This window comes from Felis catus, chromosome C2, assembly GCF_018350175.1.
Source record: "Felis catus isolate Fca126 chromosome C2, F.catus_Fca126_mat1.0, whole genome shotgun sequence".
NCBI lineage: Eukaryota > Metazoa > Chordata > Mammalia > Carnivora > Felidae > Felis > Felis catus.
This window is the reverse complement of record NC_058376.1, coordinates 41,343,371-41,367,580: the sequence shown is the minus strand read 5'-3', so window position 1 is coordinate 41,367,580 and position 24,210 is coordinate 41,343,371. Positions and strand designations below refer to the sequence as shown.

General features: G+C 37.6%; 1 long non-coding RNA gene across 2 annotated transcripts; it reads left to right on the top strand.

Annotated features, from left to right (window-relative positions):
* Nucleotides 1-18,840: 18,840 nt before the first annotated feature.
* Nucleotides 18,841-22,154, top strand: LOC123379918. 2 transcript variants are annotated; one of them, XR_006584969.1, is made up of 2 exons: nt 18,841-19,023; nt 21,777-22,154. It is a non-coding gene; the product is annotated as an uncharacterized LOC123379918 (long non-coding RNA). The 2 variants fall into 2 exon arrangements; XR_006584968.1 differs by having other exon boundaries at nt 18,841-19,046.
* Nucleotides 22,155-24,210: the final 2,056 nt, after the last annotated feature.

Sequence of the window (24,210 nt, the reverse complement as noted above, 5' to 3'; positions counted from 1 at the left end):
GGAAAGATGTTTGTGTAAGTCAGGGGCCCAATAAGAAACAAGGATGGACTCAAGATGGAATGACTTGAGAGAAATGATTTGCAGCTGGACCTATGACTAAGGCGGGGACAGTTGAGAAGGAAATACAAGGAGAGGGCAAGAAACAGCAGCATAGGAGCAGGTGCCAACCCTGTTTGGAATGTGTGTGTGGTGGGGAGGTCACTTCAACCAAGAAAGAGAAAGCATCACTAGAGTTGGTTGCCTTGCAAAGATCAGTGATTTGCTTTTAAAGGAGGACCTAAGAGAATTAATAGAATGTATTGTTTGCTCTCTTTTCTACTTCTACCTGAGTTCTCCTTTGGCTAACTACAACCAGGAACCAAATGACTTCACATGGACAGAAAGAGAATATTTGGCATGGATTTCTTATTTTTAATAGACCGTTGAGGATTTTCCGAGGTTTTCTTGCCTTAAAACTGAGTAACAACATAATCTACCAGTTTGGTTAACATCGTGGTAACGCCACCCAGATTTTCTTGCAAGAATGAACAATTCATTCTGTACCTCCTATCTATAGACCTCAGCTCTCAACCTCCTCTGAGGATTACTATAACTGAAGACAACCATCTTGCCCAAATGTATGCTGCCTATGCAGGGTGCTACATATTGGTCAATGATAGATGATGATCAATGATTGATAAAGACCTGGCCCATTTTCCCCAAATTTAGGATAATTCTGAAAAGCCATGCCAGTTTAGTTTTCCATGTATGGTCAACTGAAGTATCTACTAAAATTATATCAGATCTCAACTTTTTGCTCTTACTAACTCTGCTTTCTTTGCTTCTCTTCCCTCAGAGTTAATCTCAAGAGCAGTTGCTAGAAAATCTCCTGTGTGGGGATTTCCATCTCAGAATCTGCTTCCTGGAGAGCCCAAACAGAGATAGTTAGTGCTGGTAGTCATCTGAGGAAACAGACCAGAGATGAGCTTTTGAAACCAGATTGCCTGCTTCTTGTCTGGCAATGACCCCAAATGGTTTGCTGGCCACCACCATGGAGACTGCATTCCATTTCTTCTCCTTCTACGGAGTCTGCTTCATTTATTTCCAAAGGAGTTATTAGAAAGATTCTTTCTAATAAAGCTCTTACATTCTGATCTCTCAGCATCTTTTTTCATGAAACAACTCATGAGATGTATAGAGGAGATGGTAGTAGGTGGAGTACAGACAGTCCCTGGCACAAAGTAACATTGCAATTGTTACAACTTTCACCCGGGGTGGTGTACTGGTAGAAAGGATGACACTAGCTGGTTGCACATGTTAGATATGTGAGAAATAAAAAGGTGGCTGTAAAGTACTTGTAACTGGGTGGGGTGCTAAGCATTATTACCTTAGGAAGAGAAATGGAAAGGTTCAGAGTAGTAATTAATTGACATTTGAAAGCCAAGTGTGAAAACTAGAACATTTTTTTTAACAGATAAAAAGGCTTTCACTTCTTGCAGCTGACATCAGAGAAAACTGGAGATTAGCTCCAGAACTTTTTCAAAGGAATAGCAGAGCTCCAAAGACAGTTTAACTCTCAACCTAATCAGTTCAGTTATGCTAAATCCAAGGTCCTGATTAGGAAAGGAGTCCATCTTGACACATGGGAGGGGGACATCTGGGTGGATTTGACCCATAAACTCGGAGTCCCCCAAATCCCCAGAACCCTTAAAACTGAAGCAATGGCCTAACAATGGCAAAACTAGAAAATTGAATGTATTCAATAATCTGCTGTGTCTGTCTGTCTGCCTTCCTCACTGCTCAATCTATTTCTAAAAGGAGAAAGGATCAGTTTTATATTGTTTTATTTAAAAATATCATACCTGGATTTCAAATGGATGAACCAGAGTTAAACAGAAATGTTGTGGTAGACCTGAACAGGAAATAATAAAAGAAGTTAACTGAGTCCCAGTTGGACTCTTATTTAATGCTTATTTGGTGGGGTGCCTGGGTGGCTCAGTCGGTTAAGTGTCCAACTTCAGCTCAGGTCAGATCTCGTAGTTCGTGAGTTCAAGTCCGGCACCGCATCAGGCTCTGTGCCTAGAGCCTGGACCCTGCTCCGGATTCTGTGTCCCTCTTTTGCTCTGCCCCTCCCCTGCTCATGCTCTGTCTGTCTCTCCCTCTCTCTCAAGAATAAATAAACATTAAAAAAAAATGCTTATTTGGATAGGAGTAAACTAAGTTAGTGAAGAGTTAGACAAATATTTACTATGTACTTCTTCATAGGTCTGTCTGAGCTCTTTGCTTTATTCCATTGCACACTATTTTCTCACTAATTTTTATTTTATATTCTCATATATTCCACCTCTGTCTCTCTCTCTTTTACTCTATTTGCATTTGATACTCTGATTGTTTTCAAAGTGAGTTTATCATGTTTGTTAGTAGTATATTACACATAAGTGCAATAGCTTTGTTAGTATATATATATACTGGCAAGTGTTTCAAGACTAAAAACTTGATCAGCTATAGCCATTAACCAACTCTGATCATCTAAAATGATTGCCCTTCTAGACACAGTTCTTCTGCCCATTTTCTTAAAATTTGGCACACTTATTTCATGAAAACATATAAGTAGGTTTTTATGAGACCATATGCCCCAGGACAGCAGCTTTTTATAACCTAAGGGTCATAATGAAAATATTCACTTTATTGTTTACAAAGCATTTTTACAAATAGCAAATCACACAGTTAAAACTGGTGACGTATCTTAATAAACAACTACTATATTTTGAACATTCTTATACTAAAAATGTTATTCTAGTTTACCTTTAGAAACATATGAAACTAACAACATTTCCTGTAATTTTCTACATTAGGTGCTTATTTTTATTTGCAAGTTTCTTTTATCTTTTGTAGTTTTTTTTTTTAATTGAAATCTGGATCGTCAAAGTTGTTTTTCATATAATTTTCCTTTTCTATTAATTTTCTGTTTGAAATTTTGTTGACTTCTTGCCTATTTATTATTATTATTATTATTATTATTATTATTTTTACCTTACTTTGGACTAAATTTGCTTTCCCTTTTCTGATGTCCTAAAGTGGAAACCTAGGTGATTGATTTTAGATATTTCTTCCTGTCTAATATATGCACTCAATGCTATACATTTCTCTCTAATTACTGATCCTACAAGTTTTAAGTTGTATTTTCTTTTTTCTTTTAAGTTTATTTATTTATTTTGAGAGAGAGTGCAAAACAGGGTAGGGGCAGGGAGAAGAGGAGCAAAAGAATCCGAAGCAAGCTCCCTGCTGTCAGCGCAGAGCCCAACATGGGGCTCCATCTCGCGAACTGCGAGGTAATGACATGAACTGAAATCAAAAGTCGGATGCTTAGCTGAGCCACCCATGTGCTCCTTTAAGCTATATTTTCATTTTAATTTAATTAGAGATATTTTAAGATTTCTCTTGAAAGTTTTTGACCCCATGTTATGTAAAACATGTTGTTTGTAAGTATTTTGGATTTTTTTCAACTACCTTTCTATTATTGATTTCTAGTTTCATTACGGCCTGTGACCACAGTTTGTATGATTTCTGTTCTTTTATATTTGTTCAGATGTGATATATGGCCCAGGATATGGTCTATCGCAATGAATATTCTATATGACCTTGAGAAGAATGTGTATTCTGCTGTTATTGGATAAAATGTTCTAAAAATGTCAAGTAGACCCAGGTGATTCATGGTAGTGTTGAGTTCAACTGTGTCTTCACGGATTATTTGCCTGCTGGATCTGCCCATGACAGTACATGAGGAATATGTGACACAGAGAGAATAAGTAACTTGCTCATGATCCCTAGCTACAAGTTTCTATTTTAAAATGGGGGATCGAGGGGCACCTGGGTGGTTCAGTGGATTAGGCGTCAAACTCTTGATTCTAGCTCAGATCATGCTCTCATGAGTCATGAAATCGAGCCCCACATGGAGCTCTGTGCTGACAGTGTAGATCCTCCTTGGGATTCTCTCTCTGCCCCTTCCCCACTCTCTCTCTCTCTCTCTCTCAAAATAAAAATATATTAGAATTTTTTTAAAAATAGGGAAAGGAGAAGTGATTTATTAACCTAATGATGCTTGTTTACATGCTCAAGAATGAATAAAATTTTGATTTATAAGAGCACGGGATTGAATGGTGTACTCCTCAAAATATGTCCACTTGGAACCTCAGAATTTGACCTAATTTAACCTTTGTGTATGCAGTTACAGGATTAATCAAGAGATCGTTTTGAATTAAGATAGATCCATAAGCCCAATGACCGTAGTTTTTATAAGAGAAACTAAAGAGAGATTTGAAATACAGAGACACAGAGGGGGAGGACAAGTGAAGACATCTGGGAGCAGAGATTAGAGTGATGCATCCACCAGCCAGGAAACACCAACGATTGCCCACAGTCACCAGACAGACATGGAGCTGATTCTCCCCGAGAGCCTGCAGAACCTTGGTTTTGAACTTTTGGCCTCCAGAAATGCAAAAGAATACATTTCAGTTGTTCTAAGCCACCTAGTGTGTGGAAATTTGTTAGGGTGGCCCTGGGAAACAAAAACAAGCCTGAAGTATTTCACAAGTTGCATTGCCCAATGGAAGCTAAATTCACTCAACATTTCCTATTAAAATGGTGACCTGAAAAAACCACAGAGAAAAACAAAACAAACTAAAATGGATATATATATGTGAAATAAAACATAACCAAGATAATTAATCACTGATTTTTTAAAAGTTGTCCATCTCATCTCATCTCATTATCTTATCTTATCTTCTATTTTATCTTATCTTAGGCTTTAGAAAGTAACTAGATTTCAATTACAATAACAGAAATAACTTTATAGCATTATTAATATTTATAATCTATAATTATCCCATTTATGTTGGTTTATTGCTAGTGTTTTCCACTAGAAGATAAGTTCCATGACATATTGGTGACATTGTCAATCTTATTTATTGCTGTACCTCAAATGCCCAGCATAACTCCTAGTACATAATAACTGCTCCATAAGGCTTTGCTGAATGAAAGAAAGGTTGATTCAGAGTGAGCTCGGTTTCTGTGATGCAGCTATCTGTGAAAACAAGAGCTTTTTTATGCTACCCCAGCAATAGGCACAGGAAAGCAATCTATGCATTAAAATATATTATAGGTTACCAGGTAATCCTTTATACATGGTTATCATGGTTATTTTATCATCACCTCACCACTGCAATTCATGTATTTTTTGCAATTAAAATAACTTAGCAATTTTTATCTTGTGCTACTTTTTGTGGTAATATCATTAATTCTAATAAAACTTTCTTCAACCTTATGGATTTAGGAAAGAAACATAAACTAAGAGCAGCTGAGTATTTGGTAAAGTACCTTCTATGGCTGTGTGAGGAGAATGTAACACTGATTGTTAATATTCATGAAAAATGAATCATTTGTTTGCCTTCATTTCATGCACAGAATTCACCATGACATCAGTGGGAGCTTTTTACAACGATAAATCTGTGCCAAATAATAAATTACATTCTCCTGTATTAAATTAAAATGTGCACATTGAAGAGGTTTAATTTTACATTTTCATGACAAATGGAAATTTGGACACTAAAAAACAGAAAGTTCAACTACAAAGAAGGAACCTCTGCTGTGACTTTCCTAGGATTCCCTTCCTCTTTTCTCACTTTGTCAGGTAGCAACTTGTTCAAACTTTTAACATCAGGTGTTGCTGTCAGAGTGCCATTTTATGCTTTCTAAAAAGAGTTTTATCTTGGCAATGGGTATTTATATTATTTTTGGTACCTGAATATATACATAGTATTTCCCGCATTCAAAAGATCTGTTAGAAAAATAATCACATAAAACCCACAACATGTGAACGTAACTCAGAATTTCAGAACAATTAGATTTTCTAGTGAATGCTATACTGTTATCTAAACTGAGTTAATATAGCTGTTTCTTAGGTTCTAGAATACTAATTCATGTTCCTACGCACAGAAGTCTTGTAAGCTCAATAGTTCCTAAAAGGGTGAGAGAAAATATTTGGATATTTGTTTATCACCTTCATAAGACATCAGCTAAAGGCACAAAACGGTGTGTATCTATTCTTCTCTTGTCAGTATGAGATTCTCCAAATAATCTCCCCAGCACAGGAAGCATCATGAAAATAGCATGGTCTTATTTCACTCCTACTAAGAATGGAAAACGTCAGGTGTTTCGCACATCCTATGCCGAGCCACTGCTGTAGGCATCATAGTGATTGATTTCATCCTGCAGTCTTCAGTTTACAGGAAATCCATATAAATCAACCAGAATATGGAAATTCATACCTCCCTGGAGTAACAGATTAACTGATTCTAAATTGGAAGAAAAAAGAAAGGTCAATAAGAAAGCATCAATGAGGAATACAGGGAAAATATGCCAGATATTGAGTACTTTGGAGGGATACACTGTGGGTTTGTTTTTTTTTGTTGTTTTTTTTTTGTTTTTTTTTTTTTAATGACTCAAAGAAGTGCATTTGGGAGCTTGTAGCCACAAATATGAATATTTAGGATCCCATTAGGTTATTGCTGTGGGGCAGTCTTTAACTTTTTTTGATTTAGATATGAAAAAAAAAACAGGGACACTCTCCCTCAGAAATCTTTGTATTCAGACAGTTTTTCATATAACCTTAGAGAGAATTCTTCTCCTGTAGTCACTGCAAGATTAGAATGGCTTCCCATCAGAGAGAGAACTTACAGAGGGGGTCCGAGAAGTCAGACGGAAGCCAACCAGAAACATCTAGAACAGAGTTCTTATTTGCACTTCCGTGAGGTCAAAGCTTTTCACTCTTTTAAGATATTCCCTAAAAATGTGCCCAAATGATCCCTTTTACCCTAAGGTCGACCTGAGAATCTGGAGTAATGCCTCATGACAACTGTGACTCCAACAAGAATTAGAAACATATAATACTCTTGAAATAACCCCCTCTTTGATCTCTGGAGTTGAAGTTAGTGCAACCAGAGATGAAAGGTAGAAAAGAATATATGCATGAAAACCAATTTATAATTTTGCAATATACAAAAAAGCAGTCACTTTGTTGGCAAACCAGCATGGACACTGGCAAAGTAGCCTTGGTTTGTTTAAAGTAAGTCATCCGAAGGAATAGGAGGAACTTTCAGGAAGCTGTTTTCTTAACTAGATACCACTGAAACTACAGATCATACTTTGTGAAAAGGAAACCAGTTGTAAGCTACATCACTGACCAGTGTACATATGTCAGAATTGATCATAGATCTTACTGGGTGATGATACCAGATTAACGGATTTTCTAGGGCTAAAAAGTAGCAACATCAGCTCTGGCTTATTTTGGGGTTGGGGTTAAAGGTAGGCTCTCCAGTGGATGATAGACAAAAGAGATGAAGAAGATGCCACTGTCAACGAGTCCAAACGAGACCTGGTAAAATTTCTGATGAAGAAAAAAAAAAGTAATTAATAGGCCCATATACTTGGTATAAGGTATACATATACTTCACCTTTCTCCACAAACCATATCTTTGTGCATCTCTTCTTTAATTAAAGGATGCCCTAGATGTTCGTTTATCTCCTAACTTTTTTTTTCTTCTAATGATAGGGGCCTCCCTGTAAGTGAGAGTGCTGGAAAATGCATGAATAAGAGGTAGAGTTAATACATGGTGGGACTTGACGATATATAAGGCTCTAGTCTAGGTACTTTATAAATAAAATAATGCCTTTGCCTCTCACAAAACCTTGCAAGATTAAGTTATTATTACTTTCTTTTTTGAGATGAGTGAACTAAGGGACACAGAGTTTAAATATCTTTCCAAAAATCACAGAGCTATGAAGTGTTAGAGGGAGGGTTGGAACTCAAGTCAGTGTGAGTTCAAAGTCATATGAAGTCCATTCTATTTAGCCACTTCTCCTAGCATGGTTATGCATAAACAGTTTGAGGAATCTCAGAATATTAGGGTTTTAGCCATAAAGCTACAATATAAAGCTTTTTGACATCAAGACAAAGTAAAGTTGAAGAGCAAGTTTCACAATGATGAATTTCCAAGTCCAAAAAATTGTTCGGGTAATAACATCAGCCAGTGGCCTCAAACTAGTTTGAAGTGATGACTATAAAATATTTGCTTTTAAACAGTTTGTTTCTTATATTTCTTCTTAAAGATAGGGGGCCCTCCTGGAAGAATGCTTGTTTGGGCACCTGCATTGTGAGTGAACAAAGAATTCTTATCTCAATGGCTTTCAGAACAAATTATTTTATCTGAAGGTAAAAAGAACAGCCAAGAGTATTAATAAAAAAATGTTGAGAACGAGAAAATGAATATCTGTGTCTATTCATTCTGAGAATGAAAAGATTGAAAATAATGTGAAGCCTTGAAGCTCAACATTCACTGTTTGGAAAAGATATATATATTTTTCCCTAGAGCAGTAGCCCAAGATTATTGAACATGACATCAACACTGGTAGTATGCTTTGCTGAAAGAAATGAACCATCACGGCCCATCAAGGGGGCAATGGTGGATTTAATGGGGCCATTTGAGCAGAGAACTCGCAGTCTTATCGCTGTTCCTATCACTTTCTGCAGAGGTGTTCCCTTTATATTCAGGCTGTTAAGTAAAGTAGAAGAATTCAAAGAGAAAAGAAGCCACCTGGAGGAACCTAGAAAATCTTAATGAATTGTTCAATAGCCTGTTTAACACACACACACACACACACACACACACACACACACACAGCTCTTTAGTAGAGATATGTTTTGAACTTTGTGCAACACCTGTCTAACATGGTTTAAATAATGTTGGGAGAAAAGAAGATCCACTGATGGTAAAGACAGAAAGGGCATCCCAGGTTCACATTTGTATTACTGACTTCTTTCCATCCAGGCCAAGATGTAAACCAAGGTGCTGAGAACGGTGTTGATCATGACAAGATTAGTGACCAGTGCTTTTCTTCTCCTCTGACAGCTTGTGGATGCAGGATGGATTTACAAGTCCCTGGAGGACAGCAAGGCATAAACAACACTTGGCATCCGTGCCATGAAGTGCTGACATCACCAGAGCAAATCAACTGAGTGAGCCAGAAAATGAGAATCCAAAACTTGATTTTAAAGCACGTGAGGAAATATGACAGATCTCAGAAGTGCTGCTGAAAGATGGTCCCGTATCCATTGTATTTTGTATTATTACTGAGTATATTCAAAGGGAGATAATATTGTAAACACATCCTTCACATTTGGGAAACTGAGGGTTTGTATATTGGCCTTGAAGTTGTAGATTAAGTGGCAGCCAATAATAATAATAACTACATTATTATTAACCAATTATCATAATAACCACCTGCAATCACATAAAGGCAAAAGCCAATTCTTCTAATTTCAAGATAACAGGCATATTTTTATGGTGGCCATAACGGGCTTGGTGGCATCAGGCTGATGAGTAAACTGTGTTTGGCTGTCAGATGCTACACTGTCACTGTCAGCCCCACTCTTGACACATCAGTTATGTCTGTATTTTGAGAAAGAGCAAAAGACCGATGCTTCCCAAATCTATTTTCTGGCCCATATTTTTATTTTGTTATCAGCGATTTCATGTGTCAATATCTACGAGAGCTATTGCTTTGTGTTGAGGGAAGGAAAAGAATTCTGAGATATAATCAGTTTATTTCAACATTCATTCTGTTTTTATCTGGTGATCATTACAATCTCTAAGAGTTTTTTTTTTCCCCAAAGAATAGGTGATTCAATTCATAAAGTTAATTTACGGTGCCATTTTCACCATTATTGCTGTGCATTTTAGTATTTCAGGCTCAGCAAGTTTTTTTTTTAGTGTGTTCATGTAGATACTCCATAGAAGCAGCATATTTCTATAACACCTATATCTTATATTTGATTTTTTGTAGCCAATATCAAATACCTGCAAAATTAGTAAAATCTGTATTTGTACATAAATATAATATCTTCCTCCAGAGAAGCTTTTTCTAAAATAAAATCAAATCAACTAAAATATGTAAAATAGTTATAAATACACTTAGTATTTAGTTTCTGAGTAATATTAATAATAATATTGTAACCAATAACAATTAACAATTTACTGAGAGCCTACTATGTGCCAGACATAGGATCAGGCAAATTATATGCATAACATGGAGGTGTTTTCCCCTACACTCTTTTCTCTCTGAGTTGGTCTCTCAATCCCTGGGACTTCTGGAGTAGCGTCATGTTATAAGGAAGGAGTGGAACTGAGAAGGTCTGGTCAGTGCCTATGAACATCAATATCCCTGGTATGCACAGATTTATTCTATCATCCAGGAAGGCCAACCCCTTATACTGGCATCTGCTGGCATTTCTGTTCTCATCAGATAGCCAGTCAAAGATACTCAAATATATTCAAACAATATTCTTTATCAAATACCTAGATCCCACTTGCAAAATTTGTTTATACCAACAGAAAGTTCATTAACTTCCTGCCTAGGATTGGGTAGGGGAAATCTCGTGTCCATCCACAAGGTATGGTGAGAAAAATTCAGATGCCCTCCTAGTTAATTCAGGAATCATGGAATGGTTGCCTAAGACCTCCCAGCCCTTGGTCCCCAATACAGCTATTATTCCGTTACTGCTCCTCTGTCTAGGCGATGTGGAAACTTCAGCCAGGCTGCTCTGCTCTCAGGTACCAAAGGGTCAAGTTTAATACAAGTCTCCACATGCTTGAATTGCCAAAAAAGTATGTAGGGTTCTCTAGGCAATTGAGGGATGTGGTTGGACCAGAGAACTTTGGCATCTAACTGTCTTGCTTTTCCTTGCTCTAGAAACACAGGATGTTGGTATTTCTTCTGAAATGCAAAGTACATGCATACATAGATAAATGCATACACATGTAAATGTGTAAATAAACTTTAAAAAGTGCTTTTCAAATATTCTTTAAAATGTTATACTTTGACCCAGTCTATCAGATTTCTCTGGCTGTCATCAAAATGTCCCCTTGTGACTATAGTAAACTGATTAGCTCTCCAGGGCTGCAAGGAGTCAGTTAAAATGGGAGAGGATGAGCAGTGTCGTGGGGTAGAAAGCATGTTGATTATTATTTCGCAACATTGCCTTATCACAAAAGACTGAGAAACAGGGAAAGAAGAAATATTTAAATGGAAATTGTCTTCTAGGGTATGTTTCTTGTGCTACATCCTCCAAACTGGGTACTATAATAAAATATATCAAAGCACTTTACTTGTCATGTCATCCAACACCCAAAACTTTTTGGATAAGGAGGAAAAAGCCCAGAGATACTCAGTAACTTTTCCAAGGTCACACACCTCTTCCTGTCAAAGCTCAGTTTAGAAGGTAGCTCTCCATTTCCCAGTCTAACGCTTTGTCAAGCTTTTACCAGTGCACAGTTTGAGGTATTCCTGTGTGTTCCTGGACAAATCCTGGCCAGATTTTCCCAGATCTGCCTGCAGTTACTTTCTAGTTTATTCTCTGCACCTACTTAAGAAATATAACTCGGTGGTAATGTCTACACGGGCAAGTGTTCCCTTTTTCTCTCATGGAATTAAACCCTGAGGGATTGAAACCTTCTTTCATATGCACTGGTAATAGTAATAAATACTAGGTAGAAGCGTTCAAGAAGGGAAAATGACCCCCTAAGTCTTTTAGAGGTTGATTTAATGTAGCAAATACAGTATGTTTCATCATAATGGTGGTTGAATTGACTATTAAAAGATTTTATAGAGGTATAAAAATTGTGATATGATGTAATAGCCTTTGAAACAATCACATAATTTCAAGCTGTTAATAAAAACATTATATTCATTCTATGAAAGCAATTATTAACATCTGAAATATGAAAGTAAAATATTTAATATTTAAGGCCCTAGATCCAACAGGCTTACAGAAGTTTTCACTTCTACAATGAAGAATTAGAGAATTTAAGATTATTCATCCTCAGAAGAATGTGGTATAATGAAATGAGCATTTTCAATATATCCAGATAAAATGAAGCAATCCAGAATGTTGAATTCAAAAATATTTTTAAGTTCCCTTTAAAAATTATAACAGAGGCACCTGGGTGGCGTCTGACTTTAGTTTAGGGCATGATCTCACAGTTCATGAGTTCGAGCCCCACATTGAGCCCTGCATGGGGTCCCATGGTGACAGAGCAGAGCCTACTTGGGATTCTCTCTCTCTCTCTCTCTCTCTCTCTCTCTCTCTCTTTCTCTCTCAAAATAAATAAATAAACACTTAAAAAAAAACTATAACAGGTAACATATTATTTGCTACATCAAAAATGTTTGAAAATTTCTAATCATAGGTTTTAGAAAGTTTCTTTTCTGGGGTGGTGGTGTGGTACTCTATGTAATATCTAAGAAAGATATTAGCATTATTTATTTTGACAAGAAGTTCTTAAACACTTACATCTTCTTTGTGATGATATCATGACATACTAATTCTATGCATGGTATAAAGGAGACTCCTAGATGTCAGTATGGTTTAAAGTTTTTGTTGCTTGATATATTTTCCCCTTTGGATACAATTCTCATTGATATTGAAGAGCTTCAAATAAAAATTCATTGAGTGAGGTTCTTTGGCTGTCTATGGGAACCTGTTACAAAACCATTGATCTTTTCTTTTGCAATTCACAGCCCTATTTGATTCATTGTTTTTTAAATATCTAGGGAGGGAGTATTGTAGCACACAGAGTGCAGAAGTATACATGAAAGGTTAGCAATTTGCTTTTACAAGGCATGGCCTGCTTAATCTGTTATACTAAAGCCTTTCATTGCCTCACACTGTAAGATAAGAAACTTAAAGCCACACTCTAATAATACGATGTCATTGAAAATTCTAAAGGAAAACCCAAGTTGGAATTATGGAAAGAAAATTGGATAATATCTGCGGTCAATAAAACCTGAGTTTGAACCACCAGATTTGTGTCTTACATGTATCTTGTTTCCTACCTGAAGAATAGGGAAGGCCTTTTTGTATTCAAGTCAGTTAAATATGAAGTTATATACATTCATGGGTACAAAAGTAATTATCATGGGTTGCACTGGCAGTATCCTTTGCCACTAGGAGCTGTTGTCATAAGTCATTTATATTTGGACCACAGTTAAAATAGTTTCATGCCAGCCTTTTTTGTGATCTAAAAACATTGACCCAGTGAGTCATTTTAGAAGTAATATTATTTATAAGCATCCTATTTTGCATACTATTTCCAATGGCATATGGCAAGTGATGATTTAAGGCAGTGTAGGATTTTATTATTACAATTACCTTTTAATAGTAAACTTTGGCCCATAGGAGTGATGCAGAACAGCTACTGCTTAACATTATTGCATTTTAGAACTGTAAATGACCCTACTGAATGACAAGAGCTGCCTACAGATTGCCTATACTCATACAGCTTCAGAGTGCAGCCTCGGGATTAATTCCAGGTTTCCTACGTGGCGAAAACCTTTGCTGTAGGTATATCTGTGCACACGTGTGCGTGTGTGTGTGTGTCTGTGTGTGCAGGTGCATCTGAAAGAAGAAAGAGAGAGAAGCAAAAATAAAACAAACAAACATAATGAGAAAGAGGAATGAGGAATGAGGAGAGATATACATTTTGGGTTTACTTACTGCAAATACCTTGCTCTCCACGGAGCAATTTAGCCTACCAGGCACAGTACACTACCTTCCTTCAGGAAACGCTGCTGGTTCATTATCAGAAGCCCCGTCTCTTACAGATGTCTTTCAGGGAATTCAGATACATGTATTTCCATCTGTCCTATTTACCCAAGCTCCTTTATGAGTAAAGGCATTTACTTATTTACAAACGACCAGGTGGGGTCACGGGTGCAATGAATACACATTACAGAGGTAATAGTGATAGACTGGTAAGATAGGGTTTGGCACATAGTTAGGGCTTGACAAAAGTTAATTACTATTATTCACCCTTCTGAGTTCCTATCATGTTCAAGAGAAAGCATTATTTTATAATAATAACAACCACAGCAACCATACCATTCACCATCAGTATTTATTTAGCCTGACACTATATTACAAATATATATGTATAAATGATATAGATACAAATATGTATATAACTAACAAGAAGAACAAGGCAGGGACTATTGCTGGTAAGGAAGCACAGAGATTAGATATTTTGCCTAAAGCCAAATAAGTTATGGGAATGTTCATCTAAATGTCAAAAAACCTTTTTTTTTTTTTGCTTCTGTGTCTTTAACCCATACTCAATTAATTTTGATGCACTATAATTTATTTTAATTTTATAAGGATGCTCCTATCAATCTCTGCCTGAGAGTTCTTTCATTTCTATTCTCAGTCCTGCCTACATTCCTCCAGTGAATTATTTCCACACCCTCATATTTCTATAGGGACTAACTAGTTCTGTTACTCCAATAATCTCTCTCACCATTTATGGATTTCCTTTCCTAAACTCATTCCTCTTAACTGACCTCTTTAAACCAACCAAAAGCAGTAGAACTTGTAATTTACATAATTCACATGCTTGCTGGTGCACTGAAAACCCAACAGGCATAGCCTTCTAGAGTCTCATTTAGGAAATATACATCAATGTTCTTAACTTGTTTCTGTATGTCAAGGAGAAATTCAACATCTGGGAATCTACCATGATGAAATTTTCCTAAATACACAGTAAAGCTTTAGCATGACTATGATTATCACATTATCAATGAGACTCAAGTGACTGTTTTTGAAGGTCCTCAGGACTTGAATGTGTCTTTAACATAATGTCCCCCACTACATGCACTATGAGGAACTCAATCTGCTCCCAAGTATTGATGATACTGAGAAAGCTTCTGTTTCTTTTGAGCACAGATTGTTCCAATGACCTGTTTCTTTTGCATTCTTACTTTCCACTCTGCATCTTTTCTCATAAAACTTTTTTTTTTTATCCTGTTCCACTTTTCCTCATTTTGGACTCAATCCCATTTCTTCTTAAAATACCACTTCTTTAAAGTTTATCACTAAATCCTAAAGAACTATTGTTGGGATAAGCCGTTTAAACTAATACTTAGATACAGTGAAGGGGAATATACACTAAAGTCAGTATGGTATTCAATAATTGTGAAATTAGACAAGACTGAACAAAAAATGTTAGGCATTTTCCACCATCTGGGGTCTCCTTATAGCCCCTGGATTCTTGTTATAATTTTGAAATTTCCTTTCAAATAATTTCTTCTTTTTTCCAGACTTCTCCCCTATTCCAAAAGTTCCTGAAAATCATCAAATTCTTTCCACATATTTAAGCAAAGCATTGTCGTGATTCTAATTCCACTAAATCTGGACTCACAACCAGCAATCTACATTTTTTACTAAGGTGACAATAAGGTAAGTATTCCTGGCTTAAGCCTGCTCTCCTGCTGTCAAAGCCTCCTATTCCTCTCTCAGAAGGGCCCTGGTTTGGAAATGCATTGTATGGCCATCCTACATTGACAAATATCCTTGCTTATTCTGAACTAGTTGGTCCATGAACCATGGTCTAATGCTTGCCCTCCCCAAGGAAGAAGAAGGGATCATAGCCTTTCCTCCTCGAGTGAGGCAGTGTGTGGCTATCATACAGAATAGTAAAGCAGATGGCAAAAAGGAAAATATATGTCAAGTTGAAAGATGCAAAAATGTCCTCTTTCTCATGAGCGTTTTTCTTATTTCCATGCATTTCACTCTTTTCTTTCTTCTGTAAGCCCTTATGTCTACAAAGGGCTTTACAGATTGGGAGCCATTACTATTATCTTAGGCCATGAGATCAGGTGGCAGCTGACAACACATAAACCTCAGTCAGGTGAAGTTGTAAAGTTCATTGTCTGCAGGTATGTGAAACATAGGTGTCCACAGATAATTTTCATGTCATGAGTGGACACTTAAATTTCAAATGACTTCTAAATATGTGTTGTCTGCATAACACATGTGTTAACTCATGTGTTAGCAAGGAACCTCTGTCTATTACCACTTTTCTCCTCCAATTTGTTAATTGATTGCAAAAACTGAAAATTCAGAAACTAAAAATAATTTGAAAGTTTCTAAGATTAATGCCCCTTCAAGGGTTTCAAGCAAAAGACTTATACAGATACAGGAAGTGTAAGACACTTTTTTTTTTAAATCAAATGTCTTGCTATGGATTTTCATATCAATTGAATGATGTAGTTAATATATTTCCAGTAAATTTAACTTGACCTACTCAAGTGGTAATGAACCTTGGGGGATAATGCTGGTATTGGTAAGATTGTCTCAGCAATGTGTGGAGTGAGAAAAAAAAAAAACGTTATTATTAACTGTTGTTTTCCTGAGTCTATATAGCATCTGAACATTATCTAAAAAAAAAAAAAAAATTGCTCCTGTGATTTGTCTCAATAATAAACTCCAATAAATATCTCTTCATTTATAAGCTTAGATAAAATTTTAACTGTGAAGAATGAGGACAGTGTTGATTGGAAAAGTATTTCATGGCACTCCTAAATACCAATTCACCATACATGATTTCGCAAGCATAGGGCTGTTCCTTATATGAACGTGATATAGTTACAGAACATGTAGTTGCATAAATACTGAATACCCAGGAGGGAATGTCACAATTTACTGCCTTGCTTTTCCTTTAGAGTTCATTTCAGTGCTTGGAGTGACACTGATTTGCTGCCTTGTGCCTGCTCTGTATCTATCTTAGCTGCTGATCTATGGGTTAATAACACCCAGGGGAAATCTGGCCCACTGCTGAATGTATTTAGTTCTTTATATTCTTACATTCACTGAAAATCATTATTGGCATTTTCAATTTATTTATTATGCAAACCTTTAATGTCAACCCACAAGTTTTAGGTAGGACATCTTATGTAAATCATCTCTACAGCCGTCCCTTATAGCATATGACCACAAAAGGACATATCATTTGTACACAGCAGAGCAGAGATATTTACCATATTGATAGTTTCTATAATGGCTATGACATAAATATCCATACCCTGTTGTATTTAAGTAAGAAATAAATATTCCCCCAGAAGTCATGCTAGGACTGATTTTGTCATGGATTTGTGAGACAGTGAAGTGTTACAAGAGGTTAGATTTTGAACCAAATCCTGAATTCTCTGTTTAGCTGTATAATTTTCTCAAGGTGTAAATGTTTTCTTGTCTCTAAAATGAAGAGTATTAGACCTGCTACAAGATATTGTAGCAATTCTCTACTCCATCAAAAAACACAAGGAGTCTGAATATTCTGGAAGTAGATCTAGCTTCTCAGATGTCAACAGAGTCTAGTGAGAATAGCAGGAATTAATTAGGTTTAGGACCGTGCTTCACCACTGGCCATCAGCAGAGATCAAAACGGGACGCCACATGATTTAGACTGTCCCTTCTTAGCTACCCAACTACTGTTTGCAGCAATTAAAAAGATTCCTATACGTGTAATCCCCCATTCAACCCTTTAATATTCATTACGTACCTTAAATTCATCAGAACTTACGTTTTTTGTGCCTTTTATCCCCATTTGTACCAATTACCAAATGAGATTCTAGATTCCCAAATAACCCCTTACGTGTAATATGGAGATATTACACCCTCCGTATAATTAGACATTATTATTCTGCTCTATTATTCTGTTCTATTATTCTTATCTCCTGAAAATCTTCTACTGTATCCTCTGGGACTCTTAGTCCATCAGCAAAAACCCTTCTATCACTCAATATCTTCTCTGAAAGTTCCCTTTACCTCCACTCTCTAGCTGAAATGTGGACAATAATTTTCCTGCCTTTGTTACAAAGATGGTTGTGTTGTTTTGTACCACAGCTCTCACAACTCTGGGATTGGAGTCAAACTGACTGCACTTCTCTGTTCCTTAAAATCGTACCTTGAATGTCATCTCATTACATGGTATCTCTCACAGCCTCACATCTCTGCAGTCATCTACCAACTCCCCTTTTCTCCCCATCATCTCTTGATTATATCCTCTCCTCAAGCTTTCACTGTTCTTAATTATTGATGATTCCAATAAACGGATCAATCATCTTTGTGATCTATTATGCTTTTCAACTCCTTGAATTTTATTATTCCAATAATACTGTCTTTCAACTTATTTCATCTCTTACAGTCACACTGGTCATTTTCTTGTCACTGACAGTAACTGCTAATTGGAATAGATCTCTCAGGATTGAGAAGGTTGGGTGCAGTAACAGATGATCCCTAAAGTTCATGCTAGTAAAACAATAAATGTTTATTTATTGCTCATGCAAATCCTGTTGTGTTTCCAGGCAACTTTCCAAGGCACTCCTCTACATGTGCTCGCTCCATGTTGTGCTTCTGTTAACTCGTGCATCCACGATTGCTACATCATGGGAGACAGATGCTCACCCTGAAAATTAAACCTTTCCCGTCTGTATCGTGTGCCCATCCAGGATCACAGTGTCATGTATCCAACTCTGTAACCATCCCCTCCAATGTTCACAGCTTACTCCCTTTAAGATCCAAACCTCACCATTCCTTCAAATACAGTGAGACTAAAATTCACTGATGTCACAACATTGTCACTGTATCTTTCCCTTTCAAGATACCCCTTCTTCCGCACTCAAACCCAGCTTAAATTCCATGGGAAATCGTTAACACTTCCCTCTATCGAGCACTTCCCTCATCCCCTTTTCTTTTTTTATTTTATTTTTTTTAACGTTTATTTATTTTTGAGACAGAGAGAGACAGAGCATGAACGGGGGAGGGGCAGAGAGAGAGGGAGACACAGAATGGGAAGCAGGCTCCAGGCTCTGAGCCATCAGCCCAGAGCCCGACGCGGGGCTTGAACTCACGGACCGCGAGATCATGACCTGGCTGAAGTCGGACGCTTAACTGACTGCGCCACCCAGGCGCCCCCCCCATCCCCTTTTCTACTGCTTCCAATATTCACAGTTGTTTGTACTCTCAGTCCCGCTGAACTATGTCTCTTTATGTACTTCGTGCTTTTTTCTGGGTGTAGAGAATACAAACAGCCATTCAGATCGGCTTAACTTTGAGTTTATCCCTAGAAAATTCAAGTGTACTTATGATGCTGCCTGGCGGTAAAACTGTGTTTCCTTAACCGGTGAACTCTTCTGTTTATCTAAAATACTATTTGTTTTTACTCCTTTTCTCTTTGTGTCTCAAGACACGAAACATTATGCCCCACCCTCATCCTCATGTAATAACTGCTCTTATTTCACGGAGGGAGGTGGCAGGGTCAAAAGAGAACTTCCTCAAGGTCACACCATGTCACCTGTCCACCTACCATCATCAGTATCCGTTTTCCTGCCTTCTAATCCATTTCTCAAGATGACAATTTTCTGCCTGCATCTGATACAAAGCTCTATTCCTGTGCACTAGACTCTCTTACCTACTGGAGGACCATTTTTTTCAGGTCCCCTCCCTTTGTCCTATACCTTCAAATTGAGTTTTCCACGGCATCTTCCCATCAGTGTACAAAACTTACCGGACTTCCTCTCTAACTGCAAACCTTGTTGGCTCAACATCCGGTACACTATTATTGTATTTTTTAATGCATTTTTAAAGTTTATTTATTTTGAGAGACAGAGAGAGCAGAGAGAGAAAGACAGAGATTCCCAAGCAGGCTCCGCCCTGTCAGTGCAGAGTCCGAGGCAGAGCTCCAACTTAGGAAGCGTGACATCGTGATTTGAGCCGAAATCGAGTCGGACGCTTAACCGACTGAGCCACCCGGGTTCCCCTCGAATACAATTTTCAAACACCTTTATTTTTAGCACCTTATCTTAACATACACAATTTGCTTCTTCAATCCTTGTGATTTTCTGCTAACGTGCGTCCCGTCCTCCGGTAGGATCTGTCAGAATACTCACAAATCTCACCACCTTCACTACGACCCACATATCCAAGCCACAATCACCTTGTGCCTGGAAATGTTCTTTTGCCTCCACGAAACAGCACAGTAGGATGTTCATTGGGCTTGTTCTTGGTATGTTTGCCTTTCTTAGTTTATTTATGACAGAATTGACATCACGTTCCTTTTTAAATTTAACTACAGTTAGGTTACTCTTTGGCACAAATCCTCCCTATCTGAAAACAACCTAAACTTTTCACCATGGCCTTGAAGGTCCTACTTCATCCAGTTTCCACCTGCCACTCTACCTTACCTCATCCTGCTCTGCTCCTCCGCCCCCCATTCCTGTTGACACTGCCCTACAGCTGCTACTTGAACATGTCAGACATGTGCTGTGCCTCAATTATTTGCCTAATTTCCTCTTTCTGCCTGATATCCCTTTGGGAATGCTTTTGGCTCCCTTCCTCATCTGCCTCAAGTCTTTGCTCAACCGTCACCCTCACAGTAAGACCCATCTGACCACACTGTTCTGATTCCCGTTGCCACTAGCAGCCTTCTTGCCCTGCTCTCGATTCTATAATACTCATAATCTTCTCATTACATAATTTACTTACCTATCTTGTGTACACTTACCTTCTGCTAAACCTGATTTAAGTGCCACAAAGGCTGAAAGTTTTGTCTCTTTTGTTTATTGGAGTATCATCTTTACGGTATTGCATTAACTCACGAAGGAGATATCGAAGAGACAATCGTGTGAAGGAAGCCTGCTACCCATGTCAGAATCTCCCCTCACATCTTACAGACAATACATAAAAAACTCCTTTAGATTCTTCTTCCTTAAGATAATTTTGTTCTCAGTACTTTACCTTAACATACACAATTTTCTTCTTGAAGTCTTGTGGTTGTCTCCTAGCATGTTTCTACTCCTCCCAGATCTCCTTTCAATCCCTTTTTGTCATGGCTACAGAGTGGTCTTCTAAAGATATTTTATTAGATTGTTCCTCCACTTAAAAGCAATTATCGCCTGTCATTATTGTCCAGTGGGTGGAATTTAAATCCCCCAGCACAGCAGAGGAGGCTCATACACTCTCTACTCTGCCACCACTTCAGCTTCATCTCCTCCCAGGCTCCAGTCTTCACAACGAACCCCGACTGTATTCGCTGGAAACTCCATCTGCATTTCCTGTGCACTGACCTGCACCTTCTGTGGTGGCAGAGACCATTTTGAAGTAGAAGTGATTGCCTTGGTTCATGCGAACTGCAGTAACAGAACACTACAGACTGGGTGGCTTACACACCATAGACATTCACTTCTCATTGTTCTAGAGGCTGGAAGTCCAAGATCAGGAAGCCATCATGGTGGGATGAGGGCCCTCTACCAGGTCGAAAGCTTCTAGTTGTATGCTCACGCGGCAAAAGGAGCTAGGAAGCTTTGTGGGCTTCTTTTTATAAGAGTGCTAATTTCATTCATGAGGGTGCCACTCACATGACCTAATCACCTCCTTCGCCACCTATTATGATCATTTTTGGGAGTTAAGATTTCAGATATGAACGCAAACATTTAGACTACAGAAGTAGTCAATAAATATCTGTTGGAAAAGAAAGAATGAATGTACTACTTTTCTGCATGTGTCCTGTCCTCTTACGATTTAGCATGTTCTTTTCTCTTTGCCTAAGATTCCATCCTCTTCTTTCTTCATCTGGATAGTGACTTGTGCCTTTCAAATTTCAGCTCATACGCCAAACTCCCTCCAAGGATTTTCCCATCCTAAAGCTGCTGCCTACTCCCCCTATGTCTCTCCATGTCATCTACTATGTCCTTCTATGTACTAACAGTAAATATTTTCATTTATATAATAATTCCTATCATAATCTCTGTGTTATTAATAATTGGTTGCCATCTGTGTTCTCCATTGAGCGCAGAGTTCCTTGAAGGTACCAATCATGTTCTTTTTTTTTTTCTTTTTCTTTTTCTTTTTTCAGGTTATTCCATCCAGCACAGTGGAGCACAGTGCTTGGTATATCATATAATCAGTTCATGCTTTTAGGATGAATGAAATAAAATCAAATTATATGTCACATGCAAACAATGCAATAGTGATGAAGAGTGTTGGTTCTATTCTTGAGCCCAACCACCTGTAGAAACTGTGGACAAGAGATAGCAATGACTTTCCCAAGTCACAAGATAAGTCAGCAGCACAGAAGAAAATTGGTCCCAGATTATTTGACTCCAAGACCAGTGATGGCAAGTGGGATGTTTCCCTGTCTCTTGCGCACCAAGAGGGTCACTGCATAGCTAGCATGTTAAGGAGCATGCCATACAGTAAAAGTCAAATAAAGACTATCCTCTGCATAGGTGAAGATTGGTACACAGTCTCTTCTAGCCTTAGCACATCCAGCCAATTGCAACAGGTAGAAATATGGTTTTTGTGTGTTTCTGTTAAAAAAATGTCGCTTAGTTACCTTACATGGCAATCAATTAGAATATAACTAATTGACAAACTACAAATATATATATATATATATATATATATATACACAAATATAACTAACTACAAAGATATATGAACATGGTATATTAAGCTGATTTCACTAGAGAACATACCCATTCTGTCTCATTTATCTAAATGCTTACAAGAATATGCAGAAAGCATGAAGACAACATTAAGAATTTAATTCTTTTCTAATTCAGAACCCTTTATAGTCCTCAGAATGAAAGCCTCAGAACAGTGTCCCTCAGAGAAATGCTTAGGGTTCTTACAGACTTATACACAGCACTGGAAATTGAAAGGTCAGAAAGTCCACCATAAACATGATACAAGGAATCACCCCCAAAACCAAGAATGAGGAGGAATCAGTCTAATATAGAATCTAGTAATTATGAGTCAAAGTCAAAGATAGGGAGTGGTTTGGATAAAGGGCTGAAGAATGGAAATGTATTTTCAAGAGGAAACTGACACTTTCAAGTCATTCTTTGATTTACATAACAGGGGCACCTGTTGGGTGGCTCAGTCAGCTTAAGCATCTGACTCGACTTCACCTCATGTCATGATCTCACAGTTCCTGATTTTGAGGCTCTGCACTACCAGCACAGAGTCTGCTTGGGATTTTCTCTCTCTCTCTCTCTCTCTCTCTCTCTCTCTCTCTCTCTCTCTCTCCCCCCCTCAATATTTCCTCCACCCAACCCTTCCCCCCCACCCCCGCTCTCTCTCAAAAAAAATAAACAAAGTTAAAAAACATTTACATGACAGTATGTAAAAGGAATATTGGTGCCAGGGGAAGTGTCCAATACAATTTATTTCCTAAATTAATTTACAGTCTAGTTAGATTTGATTGAACAACTGGCATTTTAACAGATCACGAAAGTTAATTGGAAGTGAACATGAAATGATGGAAAGAAGCGCACCATGAGCTAAATGAACAGTTTTAAAAGAATGAGACAGCAGAAATGCATGGCTTATATAAGCAATGTCAGGTGGTTCATTGTAATAATCCAAGGATGTGTGAAAGGGAATAGACAGGTGAAATCCGTTTTGAAGACAGACTTGTGTTAACTGACACATCTCTCTTCACATTTACTAATTTTTTTCCATAAACCCGACAAGGTATGGGGGCTCAAGTGCTTTCTGTCTCACTAACAAGGAATTGGGGCTACAGAAACTATCCTCAGGTTTTTGAGCCTATTAACCAAGATGTAGTGGGCTGAATGGTCACTCCTCCCAGAAAAGATATATCCATGTCCTAATCCCCACAACCTTTGAATATTACCTTATAAGGAGAAGAGTAAATACTACCTTGTATAGCAAAATATGTGATTAAGTTAATACTTTTGAGATTATCTTGGATTATCCTTGTCGGCAGTAAGAATAATTACAAGTGTCCTTAGAAGGAGTAGGCAGTAGGAAATGAGACAAACACATAGATGAGGGTACAGACACACAGAGGAGAAGGTGATAGGAAACAGAGTAGAAAGACGTGCATGCGTAAACCAAGGGATGTTGACATCCACAAGAAACTGGAAGACGTAAGGGACAAAATCTTCCCCAGAGCCTCCAGGGAGAGATCTGCAGCCCTGCTGACATTTTTATTTAAGATAGCTACCTTGCAGAAGTGTAAGGAAAAAAATTCTGTTGTTTTAAGCCACCAAATCTGTGGCAACTTGCTACAGAAATCTTAGGAAACTAACATATAAGAGGAATGCCCATTTTTTCTTCCCTCAGGTTAGAAGTTTTAGAGCACAAGAAAATATGCCATTTTGCTAAATTCTAACTGCATGTTATTGTGACATAGCATTAATATTTATCAGGATATCTACTGAGCAAGAATATTACAGACAATTTCAAAGGGAAATGAAAATGACTACTTTGACTGCAAGGGCTAATAGTCTATGATCTTACCATTTAGACATCATCCATAA